General features: G+C 40.2%; 1 pseudogene across 1 annotated transcript; it reads left to right on the top strand.

The window, feature by feature from the left end:
- Nucleotides 1-2,994: 2,994 nt before the first annotated feature.
- LOC143861805 (2-alkenal reductase (NADP(+)-dependent)-like) lies at nucleotides 2,995-10,364 on the top strand (annotated as a pseudogene). Its single transcript, XR_013240026.1, has 4 exons — nucleotides 2,995-3,256; nucleotides 8,245-8,411; nucleotides 9,497-9,579; nucleotides 9,791-10,364. The product of XR_013240026.1 is annotated as a 2-alkenal reductase (NADP(+)-dependent)-like (transcript).
- Nucleotides 10,365-14,072: the final 3,708 nt, after the last annotated feature.

Here is a 14,072-nt window from a genome sequence, read left to right as displayed (position 1 = left end):
GAGAAAATCTGCCAGCAAATCTGATCTGATCGTGCACAGATTAACAGAAAAGTAAAATAAGAAAATAAGCCACAAGATGAACACCGAGATTTTACGTAGTCCGGCGAAGATGCCTACCCACGGGCAAAAACACTATCTTCCACTATGAGATAACAATATACAAGGATTATAATGGATTAACCCAAAGTAACAAACTTGCAACCCTTTCCTTGCCCTCTTAACAAAGACTATCCCCGAGAGTAACAAGAGAAAATTCCGAGAAAATCCCAATAGAAAAACCCCAAAAGAAAACTCTCTCTCTCTCTCTCTCTCTCTCTCTCTCTCTCTCTCACACACACACACACACACACACACACACACACACGTCCAAGCTTCTTGCCACCCCTTTCTTGTGCAACCAACACACACAAAGGGCCTCACATTTCTTATTTTGTTTCCTACGAAGGAGTGGCGGAGGAGGTGTTCTTGGACAAAGGAGTAGTGGAGGAGATCAACGGAGTGGGTAGGCCAGCCATTGCAAATAGAAAAGACAGATAGAAGGAGTAAGGATAAGAAAGAGAAGGATCTAGACAACTTTAGAGAAAGCTGTCCTTTGATACCATGTAAGAAACAATAACACTGTTGAAATGGTTTGCCCGGTTACAAGAATTCTGAGAATAGAGAAATTCAGTTGGCCCTCTTTGGGGTGCTGGGATTTCATTTATTAATTGAATTTGTTACATGATAAAAGGAAACATGATTTACAAGATATTTACATCTATCAATAAGTACATACAGAATATTACAGCTGCCTAAATGATAGTCCTTGATTTGTACAGTTGCCTATAATGGGAAACACAAAGAAGGCAATAGGATCAATGATCCAGGACTAATCATGGAAGGATATGGATGGAATCAATCTCTAAAGGTGGAAGGATATCTCCCACGATATCATCTCTTAACAGAAATAAGGTATTGCCTATGCAATGCCTACAACTGCTGTTCAAGGGGCCTGGACTCTTAAGTTCAATAGCAAACCAGTGCCTGCACTTAGATGGAATGATAAGGAAGAACACAAATTTGGAAGACAATTATAAGAGATCAATTTTTTTTAGAAATGAGTGGGGAAAAAACACTAAAACAATAATTCACAACAAGTGTCTTTTAAATTAAAAAAACAAGGAATGCTAAAATGAGGTGGAGGGAGAATTTTTCTTTCAAGGGGTGAAGAGGGTAAATTTATCACTGTCCTAATATATTATGGGTATTATTTAGTCCTAGTAAATCCAATACATGAGGTCTAAAATGGTGTGCTTAACTGCATATGATATGAGCGGGGATGGTGGAATCATCCCATCAAAAAATGAGGTGTAAAATGGGAAATGGGGGGCCTCACACTGCACAGGGTATGAGTAGGGATGGTGGACCCCACCAGTGGTTTGTTAAAACATTGAGGTGTAAAAAAAATCATAGGGAAAAACATTTCAGAGGAAAAATCCAATGTCTATGAGGTTTGTGATTTTCCTTGGAAATAAATGTAAAGTCAATAACTATTCTGACATATAATGAAATGGATAAGGGAAATAAGAGATGCAAATGACGTGGGATCCTTATTGGGATCTTCATGCCTTTCATATTCATCAACACATATAATGAAATGGATAAGGGAAATAAGTAGTAAAAGACAGAAATCAAGGAAAAAGGGAGCCGGAAAATGAGAAGAAGTGAGCAACAAACAGGTGATATTTAGAGAGTATGTGAATGGAGAGTTTCCGAAAGAATCAAACATGGTTGTGAGAAGGAGCAAAATCAGATTGAAGGTCCCTGAGGGATCCAAAGCTGTCCTTGTGAAGAATCTCTACCTCTCTACCGATCCCAGTATGAGAATACGGATGAATCGGGATTTACCGGGCGACCTTTCTTCCTTCACTCCTGGATCGGTATTTTTTCCACTTGTTTTCTTTAGGATGGAGTATACTTGTATGTTTCTCAGGAGCATATACACAATTTGCATTCGTTTATTGTACGATACATAATTAACATAGTTACTTGGGCAGCGATAGATGGGTTTTTTTTTTTTTGGCAAAAGAAGTCTTCCACGTTGCGGGCGTTTAGGGGTCCCCATTAGTCCAGTAAGGCCGGCCCCTAAACGTAGTGAGACCTATTATCCCTTATCACGTACTATACTCAAGAGGGCCACATAGGGCCCCCTATTAGGCCCTTACGCTAAACGCGCTTCTTAGCCCATCTGAGTCTTGAGTGAAGTTTGGTTGTTCTGTGTATTGTCCACATTGCACATCCACTCCTTTGCAAAAACAGTCTTCTAGTACAGTTTACAAATGGAGTCATCATATCTCTATGAATTTTGCAAATTAGGTCATGCTATCAATTTGTGACCAAAATATACCAATAGCAGATTTCTTTTACTCATAAAAGACCAAAATGTCCTTACATATGAAAAGACAAAATTACCTTGTATGAAGACCAAAATACCCTTGATATCATTGAGCATTAAGGACATTTTGGTCTTTTATGATCCAAATAAAAAAGTCTACCTTGTGTTTTTTTATCACTAATTGATGGCATGAGGTGATTTGCAAAATTCTGTCAAATGTGGAGACTCTATTCGTAAATTGTTAAAACTAGAATACTCTAAAATAGTGGTTTCTTTCTGGGTCATGAGAAGGTAGAAAATTTAGATTAATCACATCCTTACGGTTGCCATTGATTGAGTGGTAATGGTGAGAGGACATGATTGATGGATGGTTGGGTGCATATAAATATAATGCCAAAACTAACTTTCTTGTAGAACTTGAGAAAGCATGATCTGCCAACAATTCAATCAAATGCTTGAAAATTTCAAAAATTCAGGCTCTCACTTTAAACGTCAAAAACTTGATTAAATACATGTCTTGAGTCATCAATAAGTCAAGGGTCTTAAGTTGGAAAAGTTTTGAGCCTTTTCTTTTGCCTCCTACCAGGTGCTGAACTTATATTTGCTTCTTTCTTGATATTATGCAGCCCATAATTGGCTTTGGTGTAGCAAAAGTTACAGATTCTGGACATACGGACTTTAAGAAAGGGGATTTGGTGTGGGGGATAACTGGATGGGAGGAGTACAGTCTCATATCTATGCATGGACATTCGGACTTCAAGAAAGAGAGTTTGGCGTGGGGGATAACTGGATGTGAGGAATACAGTCTCATATTTAGGCCTGAGAACATGCTCAAGATTAAAGAAACCGATGTGCCACTTTCGTATTACGCTGGCGTCCTTGGTAAGTTGGACTCTACAATTCATATCGGAGCCTGTTGCTATTGTAAACATACGAAGCCAAGTTATCTAAATTTACGCATTCTATTTTTGCATCCTTTCCTTGTTTAATGTTTTCAAGGAAGAAAGGATACTCCCTCAAGTGCACAACCGTTGAGAAATCCGACAGACAAAATCTGAACTAATCATGCCCAAGGCAACAAAATAGTAGAAATAAACAAACCACAACACCCAATGAAGACAGGATTCTCAAAGCCGAGCTGGACCACCAATCTAACCCAAATTCCACCACATCAGAAAGTCTATCAGAAGCCATAGACAGGTTGAATGAAACCATTCTCTACGAGGAAATTTTCCTTAGACAGAAAACCAAGGAGAAGTGGTTAAAAGAAGGAGACAGAAACAATAAATTCTTCCATGCTGCTATGCAACATCAAAGGAACCTGGGAGGAGTCACCAAAGTAAGACACAACGGGAACTGGATCACAGATAAGGGCATGATCAAAGACTTGGCTTCCACCTACTTTGAGAAAGCATTAGCTGAGGAGGAGAAAAGGACTCACCACGGCCTGCTAAATCTCATCCCTAAGTTGATTTCTCCTGCAGACAATCATATGCTCCTAGCAGCCCCATCGGAGGAGAAAATCAAAGAAGCCATTTTCAGCAGCCCTCTGGAAAGCGCCCCTGGGCCAGATGGGTTCGAAGGTATCTTCTACTCTTCTTGTTGGGACTTGATCAAATCTGACCTCCTTCTAGCTGCAACTGCCTTCTTCGAAGGTAGTAACCTTTCCAGGCACTACTCTTCCACATTCCTAGCTTTGATCCCCAAAAATGAAAACCCTCTCACATTCTCTGAATTCAGACCCATCAGCCTGTGCAACTTCTGCTACAAAATCCTTTCGAAGGTCATGGTCTCAAGGCTTGCAAGGGTCTTGCCTAAAATTATCTCCCAAGAGCAAGGTGCTTTCGTTAAAGGCAGGTCCATCACCGACAATATTGCCATCACCCAGGAGATGATTGTCGGTCTCAACAAGAAGGTCAGATGAGGCAATGTGATCCTCAAAATTGACATGGAAAAAGCGTTCGACAGATTAAACTGGCAATTCTTACTGGATGTGCTAGAACGGTTTGGCTTCTCCTTGGAATGGAGGAAATTGATCATGCAATGCACCCATAGAAGCTGGTTTTCAATAGTTTTAAACGGAGAGCCCCACGGGTTCTTTCAATCCTCTCGTGGCCTCTGTCAAGGAGACCCCCTCTCCCCCTGCCTCTTCATTCTAGCGGAAGAAGTTCTAAGCAGAGGTCTGGCTGCCCTATTCAGAGAAGGTGGAGCAACCTACTTCCTTAGAATGAGAGGATGTATCCCCATCACCCACTGTCTCTTCGCTGACGACACGATTATCTTTTCGAACGGGAGCAAATCTAGCCTAAATAGCATCATGTCCTTTCTTTCCTCATATGAGATGATTTCGGGACAAAAAATCAACAAATCAAAGAGCTGCTTTGTAGTCTCAGCAAAGACCTCTCTCAGCAGGAAGAGGATCATAGCCAATTCTACCGGTTTTACCAACAAAACCCCTCCCATCACCTACCTTGGTGTCCCACTTTATGCCGGCCGGTTGAAAACTTGCTTCTTTGACGATCTAATTAGAAAAATTAGATCCAAAATTGAAGAATGGAAGGGTAAGTTACTCTCTCAAGCTGGAAGACTTGTTCTCATCAACCATGTTCTATCCAGTACTCCCATCTTCCTCATGTCTGCCATCACTCCACCTAAAGCTATCCAGCACACAATCGACAGAATAATGTCAGATTTCTGGTGGGGCAGTGGAGACCATGGGCCTAAAACTCACTGGGTCTCCTGGCCCCGCATTTCAAAGCCTAAAGCTGAGGGCGGCTTAGCCACCAAGTCCATCGCAGATCTATGTTCAGCATTCAGAATCAAGGCTCTTCATCATATCCACGCCAAATCCTCCCTTTGGAGCTCTTTAATGCGATCCATCTACTGCAACAACCATCACCTAAACCTTATAAATCCTACCCAGGGTTGCTCCAAAATGTGGAGGGAAATTCTTTCCGTCAGAGACATTTGGATTGCTAATGCCAGGTGGGTGGTTGGACAAGGGTCCATCGCTTTCTGGACTGACCTATGGATTGACAGCGCCCCTTTACATACCTTTGCTATTCACAAAGAATCCATCGATCTCAACGTCTCCATTAAGGATTTGATCCTCCCTTCTGGGCAATGGAACTTGCTGATGCTATGTGACCACCTCCCTCCTTCTATCCTCCAAGGATTGATCAATTCCAAGCCGTCTCTCACCCAATCAGATGACAAATTGATCTGGTGCCCCGCCCCGTCTGGCTCTTTTAACACAAACTCAGCTTGGAATCTGTTCAGATCCAAAGCTCAACCTCTAGTTTGGGTCGGCCCAGTCTGGGATCACCTTCCGCCCAAAATCAGTTGCTTCCTATGGAAACTCTTCCAAAGGGCCCTCCCTACAGACGATAGAATCAAATCTCACCATGTCCAGCTCCCCTCCAAATGCTCATGCTGCTCGTCCAACAAGGAAGAAACTCTTAATCACCTATTCGTCGATGGAGACCTAGCTCGTAGTATTTGGTCAGCATTTGCTAGCCTTTGGAATATCACCTTGATTCCCTCCCAAGGGATCTTTGCTAGAATCCTCACATGGTGGGCGGCTGCCGCTAAAAGGAAATCATTCTATTCATTTCTCTCCGGCATCTCAGCTTCTTTCATATCCTGGGAAATCTGGAGAGAACGATGCTCCCGGAAAATGGAAGGTAAGCTCAATGATCCAAGTAAGATTATCTGTCTTATTATTGAAGGAATCAAAAGCTTGCGCTTCTGTGATGGCTTCCCTAAAACCCCCAATCTGATAGAAGAACTCTCTCTTTCCCAAATCGGGATTCCACCGAACCCTCCGTGCTCTCAGAAAGATAGTTGGATTCTTTGGAAAAGACCTCCAAAAGGCTTTTTTAAGCTTAACATCGACGGCGCTTCAAAAGGCAACCCGGGTGAATCCGGGGGTGGAGGAGTAATCAGAGACCATAATGCAAAAATCATCCTCACATTTTCCCTATACTACGAGATCGGATCCAACATGGTGGCCGAATCTCGTGCCCTCTTGGATGGGCTTAGATGCTGCTCGGCATTTAAAGTGCCCAAGATAATAGTTGAATCGGACAGTAAAGTTTTAATTGACCTCATCCTCAGCAAAGGCCAAATCCCCTGGGCCATCCAATACCTTTGGAAAGAAATTCAAGATCTTCTTGCTATCCTCTCCCCTTGCTGCCAACACCAATATCGAGAAGGCAATTTTGTAGCTGACTCCCTCGCCAATTTCGGATGCTCCTCCAAGAACAACATCTTCTACTCCTCATGGGCAAATTTGCCTCGCCATTCCAGAGGGTCTGCTAGATGTGATGCTGCCGGCCTCCCTAACATCAGACCTTCCAACAAGGTACGCAGAAGAATCCACTAGGATTAGTGCTCCCTGTAAGTTGTTGCCTCGGGCTGCTTTTTCGCCCCTCGCTCCCTAACTCAATTTTGGTTATTTGGTTGCAAGCATTTTCTTCTTGTAATCATCCAGGCTAATTGGCTCTGCCTCCCTTGTATTGGCTGACTCTTTTTATATATTCTTGGCGGTCCGCCCCGGGGCTCTTCAATTTCCGGGTTAAAAAAAAAAAAAAAAAACCTCAACACTCACATGTTGGAAATATGAGATTGACCACTTCAATTTCTCAGAACTTTCTTAGAACTCATTACTTGCATGGAGTTTGCCATGCACCCATTGAATGGTCCTACATTGGAACCATGGTTTTAAATTTCGGATTTCGGTGGGGACCGAAACCAGTATTTGGCGAAATTTCTAATTTCGCCATTTACCAAATTTCGGCCCAAATTTCTAGAAAATGCATTTTTTATTTTTTTAAAAAAGCGTTACAAAATTTCGGCCGAAATTTTGGTTTTTCGGAAGTCCGAAACCGGTACCGAAATCAAAATTTTAAACCTTGATTGGAACTTTGCTGCATTGACTACTACATTGGGAGGTTGCAACATTAACTTGACTACATTGGAAATCTACTCTTTTAGGAGCTAATGTTCTAAGGTATTTTATTGTTTTTGAATTGTATCAGGCATTTACTTTGCATTTGCTAATGTATTAGTCGTAGCTTAGGGAAGCTAAGCATAGTTATGAAATGCTAGTCTCGGATTTGACATGTAGCTTATATTTTGGGTATTGCATCTTCTTGTTTGTAAGTCACTTTAGTGAAATTTGAAGTCTCTTGACTGGTGTAACAACTTGGGCTTCATTCTTTGTGCGTTTGGCATCAAGACAACAATTTTCTTCTCTTGAATCTCATCTTCTCCGTCCATCTACTTGCTGTCATTCCAACAATACATACCGAGATTTTTCGTCGTTCTGCCAAGATACCTATGTCCATGGGAGAACACAATTTTCCATTATGAGAAAACAAAATTACAAGGATTACAACATATTAATTAGCCCCAAACTTGCAAACTGCAACCCTTCATATTAGCCCAAACTGGGAGACTACTTCTTTTTCTTTTTCTTTTTTCACTTTTATCAGCAGGCTCTTTTTTTTTTTTACAATCAAGTGAAAGGGAAATTTTATATTAGGCATCATATAGTGTGGTGTATTCATTACATTACCTTTCCACCTTACATTGAAAGCTTATTAGCCGGTCGTGAAATTACACAGTGATTGGCATTTGAAATCCTTGAGAAGAGGATTTAATGAATTTATCTGAAATTGTAGTTCTTGCACCAACCATTAAACCATCTAAATGAGTTCACACAATCTCCTTCAGTGTACTTCACAGAATCTCCTTCAGTCCACATCACACTAATTAATCATATATAATCTTTCTTAGATTGAAATTTTTTCATTTCGGTATGTTTTGACACTTCCAAGTTCTAACTTTATATAGGACATTGTATGTAGGACTGCATGGTCTCACAGTTTATGCTGGATTTCATGAGGTTTGCTCTCCCAAGAAAGGGGAATATGTCTACGTATCAGCGGCAGCTGGTGGAGTTGGCCAGCTTGTTGGGCAATTTGCTAAGCTGATGGGTTGCTACGTGGTTGGCAGTGCTGGATCCAATGAAAAGGTGACTTATCACTCGTGATGATTGTTATATATTTAAACTATATATTTAATATATATTCATATATATCGTTTTAAATCACTTAAATTTCATTAAAAACATAAAAAATAAGGTTTCATAGACACTTGTTCAATCATCTAAACTCTTTATTCTGCTTGCTAGGCCTTTAATTGATACCCGAAGTCCAAAATGCTCCTTCATTGGATTATCCTAACACTGCAATTTGTGGAGGTCTTTCATTGCATAAAAAGTTTACTATATGTATTTTTTTTTGTGGGTGATCGCAGTTCAATATTCTGGTTTGGTTGGGTTTTGTTGTGTTAAGAAATTTTCAGAATAAAATTGTTTTTAAAAATAAAAAGTTATTTTGAAAAATTGGTGTTTTGTAAGTATTGTGGAAATACTTGTGGAAGAATAAAAGTTTAGTCCCACATTGGAAAGTAAGAAGAGTGGACAGAAGTTAATAAGTATCCCTTCACTCTTCCCTTCTGCTTTTAAAGCACATGCCTTTAGCTGATGGTAAGCCATAGGGAGTTATTGGTATTATTTGGTGTATTTGCCTTTCCCATGTGTTGGGAATTGGGAAAGTTGCCTTATTTCCCACCACTCGGTGGGAAGGCACAGGGAAAAATAAGAAAGTGTATGTTTAGGTGTTTTAGAAAACCTAGCTAAAAAAGAAGGGTATTGGTTTTCTTATTTGGAGTGTGGCAAAAGCAAGAGAGTGGGGAGAGACTTGGGTGTGTCGGCTGCCCAAGGGAAAAGAGAGAGAAGGAGAGAGAGAGAGAGAGAGAGTGGAGGAAGAGGAAGTGGCTTTCTAATTTGGGTTTCTTCACGGGTTCCTCTCGGGTTTTCTTCTTGGGTTTATTCTCTAGTATTTTTCTCGGGTTTATTCTCAGGTTATCTCTTTGTAACACACTTTGAAGCAGTTCATCTCAATCTTTATCACCAAAGTTCTCATTTTTCTCAGCATGCGTAGTCCATCTCCATGGGCCATTGCAAATTATCCTTCTTTGGTTAGTGGGATGCTCTCGTCCATGCCTTGCTTTTCTTTTCTCTTTTGCCTCTAACTAATGTCATTGCCTTCTCAGGTGGACCTATTGAAGAACAAGATTGGATACGATGAGCCTTTCAACTGTAAAGAGGAGCCCGACTTGAACCAGGCTTTGAAAAGGTCTGTAAATTATTTTCAAAAAAAAAAAAAAAAGGTCTGTAAATTCAAATTTCCATATGAGAATACTAAATATCATCATCTTTAGTCGTCTTTTCAGTTTTCAATCTAAACAAAGAGCAGCTGGGTCCTCTTTGAAAACCATTTACATCCCTCTTATCCTGCTCTCTTGCATTTCATTACTTGATATGAAGTGTTAGGTTTCTGCTTTCAGATATTTTCCAGAAGGAATCGACATCTACTTTGAGAATGTGGGCGGGGACGGATGCTCGATGCGGTTCTCCTAAAATTGAGTCCAGGGTCGAATCGCGGTTTGCGGAATGATCTCTCAATACAATCTTGAGAAACCAGAAGGTGTGTATAATTTGTTATCCCTCATTTCGCAGCGCATTCGAATGCAAGGATTCATGACATTCGATTATCAACACTTGTACCCTCAGTTCTTGGAGTTGACATATCAGTATATCAAGGAAGGGAAGATAGTTTACGAGGACGATATAGTTGAAGGTCTCGAAAATGCACCAGCTGCTCTAGTAGGAATCTTCACAGGCAGCAATGTTGGGAAACGGGTAATTGTAGTTGATCGTGAGTGATTCCGAGGCTCAGATCCATGTTTCATGTGTTGTTGAGTCCTATATACCGTATGTACGGAAAGTGGTGTAGATGAATGATGGCATGTACACTCTGGTGAGATTAGTGTGTATGTCGTCTATGAAATAATCCAAGTTCTTAGTGGTTCTTGTTTGCATTTTATAAATACTGATGTAAGTGATACTGGCATTCTATTCTTTTGATAGTTTTACTAGGAGTGTCAACAGATTCACTTGGTTTCGGATCCATCTTTGTCTGGAGAAGTCTGGGTCACTATCCATTTTGAACCAGACAGTCCATCTGAGTATGATTAGATACAAATTGTTGGAATGAAACCAACGAGGTTGGAGGGAGAAGATGAGTTTCAAGAGAAGAAGATTGTTCTGTTATCTTGATATCAAAACACACAAAGAAAGTAACCCAAGTTGTTGTACTACTCAAAACCCTTCAAATTTCACTCAAAGAACTTACAAATGAAGAAGATACATAGTCTAAAACATAACCTACATTCCAAATCCGAATTTAATAAGACTTAACTAATCTTAGCTTCCCTGAGTACCACTAACACACTATCACATGAAAAGTAAATGACTAGCACAATTCCAAAACACAAAACATAGTCCCTAGGCCATTAAATGCCACAAAGGAGATTTCCAATGTGGTCAAGAATCTTCCAAGCCAAGAAGTCAAGTGGATAGATGATCATGATCTAGTGGTCAAGATTAATTTCCAACAGCCCCCCTTAAGCTAGACCACTACAATACCGAGTTCTGCCTTCATCTTGATGAATGTATTGGTCTTCAAAGCTTTTGTAAAAATAACCGCAACTTGATCATGAGTCTTGCAAAAATGAACGTTGACAACTCCACCATTTACCAAGTCTCGAATGAAATGATACTTGATCCTTATGTGCTTGCTTTTGCCATGAAAAACTGGATTCTTTGTGAGTAAAATAGCCGAACTATTATCACAAAATAAATGTGTACCATGTTCTTGAGGATGTTTGAGTTCTTCTAATATCCATTGTAGCCAAAGACCTTGACAACCCGCCGAAGATAATGAAATGTACTCCGCTTCCGCCGTAGAAAGAGCAACAACCGATTGCTTCTTTGATGCCCAAGAAATTGCACCCGAACCAATGTTAAAAACATAGCCGGAAGTACTCTTGCTATCATCAACACTTCCGCCCCAATCACTATCACAATAACCAATCAAACTTGAATCTTTAAACTCTTCCATAACGTATCCCATGATCAACCGTTCCACTTACATACCTTAGGATTCTTTTACCGGCTTCCCAATGACTTCTTTTTGGTGATTCCATAAATCTACTAAACATACTCACCGCAAACATAAGATCCGGTCTTGTAGCCGTCAAGTACATGAGACTACCGACAAGACTTCTATAAAGAGTTGCATCAACTCCTGTCTCATCCTCATTCTTGCATAGTTTCAAACCAACTTCCATAGGTGTGCTAATATGTGTAGCACCTTCCATTCTAAACCTCTTTAGCAAATCCTTTGCATACTTCTTTTGAGAAATAAAAATTCCATCCTCTCTTTGGTTGACCTCAATACCAAGAAAGAAATGAAGAAGACCCATGTCGGTCATCTCAAATTCTTGCATCATATTTCTTTTGAATTCTTCACACATACTTGAACTATTGTCGGTAAAAATTAAATCATCAACATATAAGCAAACAATCAAAAGCTCACCTTTAGTGTTCTCTTTGATGTAGAGGGTGTGTTCATAAGGACACCTTTTAAAACCATTCTTCATGAAATATCCGTCAATGCGACTATACCAGGCTCTTGGTGCTTGTTTCAAGCCATATAAAGCCTTCTTCAATCGGCACACTTTGCTTTCTTCACATAACCGGGAGGTTGATCAACATACACCTCATCTTCAAGAAACCCATTTAAGAATGCCGATTTGACATCCATTTGATAAACCTTCCAACTATTTTGTGCCGCAAAAGCTAGAACCATACGAATTGTCTCAAGACGAGCAACGGGAGCAAACACTTCTTTGTAATCAATGTCATACCTTTGCTTGTAGCCTTTTACTACTAAGCGAGCTTTATACTTTTCAACTTCACCACTTGCATTCAACTTTGTCTTGTAAACCCACTTCACACCGATAGTCTTTTGTCCATTTGGAAACTCCGTTAGCTCCCAAGTATTGTTCCTTTGGATTGAACACATTTCTTGATTCATTGCTTGCTTCCACTTTTCTTCTTGACATGCTTCCTCAAAACTAATCGGATCGGCATCGGCAAACAAAGCAAAATTTGCCAACTCTTCATCGGTAATTCTTCTAGACTTTTCATAAATTTCTCTTATGCTTTTCGTCTTCCTTGGAGGAGAGTCAGGGCTTGTTGAAGACGATGAAGATGATGGAGCCGAAAAAGATGGAGAAGAATATGGAGTGATAGTAGGAGCCACATCCTCTTCATTTTCTTCAATTCCACCATCATGAATATCTTTGCTTTCATCCATATCTACCAAAACTTCTTTCTTCTTCTCACTTTGATTCCAATTCCAACATTCTTCTTCATTGAACTTCACATCCCTACTTATGACAATCTTCTTAGTCATGGGATTGAACAACTTGTACGCTTTTGAACTTTCACTATATCCAACAAGGATACATATTTCAGATTTATCATCCAACTTTCTTCTTGTTTCATCCGGCAAATGAAAGTAGGCAATACTACCAAAAATTCTCAAGTGAGAAACACAAGGCTTATGACCACTCCAAGCTTCTTAAGGAGTCATACCTTGAACACTTTTTGATGATGCCCGATTCAAGAGATAAATAGCACATGCAACGGCTTCCGCCCAAAACATATTAGGCATCACTTTAGCTTTCAACATACTTCTAACCAATTCTATAATCGTCCGATTCTTCCTTTCGGCAACCCCGTTTTGTTGAGGTGTGTACCGAGTGGTAAGTTGATGCCGAATCCCATTCTCTTTCAAGAAATTCTCAAACTCATGAGAAACATATTCACCACCTCTATCGGAACGCAAAGTTTTCAACATGAAACCACTTTGCTTTTCAACTAAGCTCTTGAAAGTTTTAAAACATCCAAAGACTTCCAATTGATGTTGTTTGCATAGGCCCGCATAAATCCGAATGCACAAGCTCAAGAGGATTTGATACCCTCCATGCCTTTCCAATGGAAAAAGAGTCTCTTTGATGCTTTCCAAGTGCACATCCTTCACACACTTGATTTTGGCGGTCGATATTCAGCATGCCTCTCACCATATGCTTCTTGTTCATGAGAGATAAAGTGCTAAAGCTCTTCACTTTGGAGAGATTCATCCAACTTTACAAATACGCCTTTGTTGCCGGTCATGTGGTTACTACAACCACTCTCTTTCAAGAAATTCTCAAACTCATGAGAAACATATTCACCACCTCTATCGGAACGCAAAGTTTTCAACATGAAACCACTTTGCTTTTCAACTAAGCTCTTGAAAGTTTTAAAACATCCAAAGACTTCCAATTGATGTTGTTTGCATAGGCCCGCATAAATCCAAATGCACAAGCTCAAGAGGATTTGATACCCTCCATGCCTTTCCAATGGGAAAAGAGTCTCTTTGATGCTTTCCAAGTGCACATCCTTCACACACTTGATTTTGGCGGTCGATATTCAGCATGCCTCTCACCATATGCTTCTTGTTCATGAGAGATAAAGTGCTAAAGCTCAAGTGACCATAGCGAAGATGCCATAGCCATGACATATCTTTGACAATAGTGTTGAAGCAAGGAAAAGCTTCACTTTGAAACTTTAGAGGAAACATCTTGTTTTGAGTCATTCTCACCTTGGCTATGAGAACATGATTCTTGTCTTTGATTTCACATACATCTTCATTGAAATGAACATCGTGCTCTTTCA

The sequence above is a fragment of the Tasmannia lanceolata genome, unplaced genomic scaffold (genome assembly GCF_043159265.1).
Source record: "Tasmannia lanceolata isolate RefF3 unplaced genomic scaffold, GAP_Taslan_0.1 ptg000037l, whole genome shotgun sequence".
NCBI lineage: Eukaryota > Viridiplantae > Streptophyta > Magnoliopsida > Canellales > Winteraceae > Tasmannia > Tasmannia lanceolata.
This window is presented reverse-complemented; position numbering and strand designations above follow the sequence as displayed.